General features: G+C 64.7%; 1 protein-coding gene across 1 annotated transcript in view; it reads left to right on the top strand.

Moving 5' to 3' along the window:
- Positions 1-688, top strand: part of LOC104624868 (ATP-binding cassette sub-family A member 2-like) — a gene marked incomplete at its 3' end in the record, with an annotated part of 4,476 nt that overhangs the window by 1,794 nt on the left and 1,994 nt on the right. The gene's annotated exons all lie outside the window — the stretch shown is intronic.

Raw genomic sequence — 688 nt, 5'->3', positions numbered from 1 at the left:
GGCCAGTGCCAGGTCTCCCAGGTGCTGGGGCTGCCAGTGGTGATGTCCCCAGCCCCCTGGGCAGCAGAGGGCTCTCCAGGCCAGGTGGAGGCTTATCCCATGCTAGCACCCATGTGGTGGCCTGTGGTCCACCAGTCTTGCCCGTGCCCACCCCCAGCCGGTCCCCAAAGCGTTGGAAGTGGCTCCCACCCCTGCACCACCACAGGGTCCCTGTCCTAGCCCCTTGCAGGTGGGATGAGCTGGGACATGGCACCACTAGGAGCCTAGAGGCCTGCGAGATGCCCCCCATGTGCTGGTTTTGTCACCAAAGCATGGCATGGCCACCATCCCAGCAGGCTGCTGGCCTATCCCATGCTACCCCCATCCCTGCCTGCTCTGGGCTGTCCCTTGTCCCTGCCAGGAGCTCATCTTCACCAGCCCCTGCCTGTTGCGGCCATGCTAACGGCACTGACCCACCTCTAACCACGGGGCCACCGGCCGGGGTGACGAGAGCAGGGTCCCTGCCCAGCACTGCCCAGTGACAACCTCTGGTCCCCTTTGGGCGGAGCCCTTCTGGGCTTGCCCTGCTCTGGGGAAGGATGTGGAGAGACCCCCAGCAGGGACAATGGCTCAGTGCCAGCAGAAGTGGGGAAGATTTGCTGTCCTCTTGCTGCTCCTCTTTTCTTCCATCCCCCCGCCCCTCGTGTCT

This window comes from Phaethon lepturus, unplaced genomic scaffold, assembly GCF_000687285.1.
Source record: "Phaethon lepturus isolate BGI_N335 unplaced genomic scaffold, ASM68728v1 scaffold29188, whole genome shotgun sequence".
Classification (NCBI taxonomy): Eukaryota; Metazoa; Chordata; class Aves; order Phaethontiformes; family Phaethontidae; genus Phaethon; species Phaethon lepturus.
This window is presented reverse-complemented; position numbering and strand designations above follow the sequence as displayed.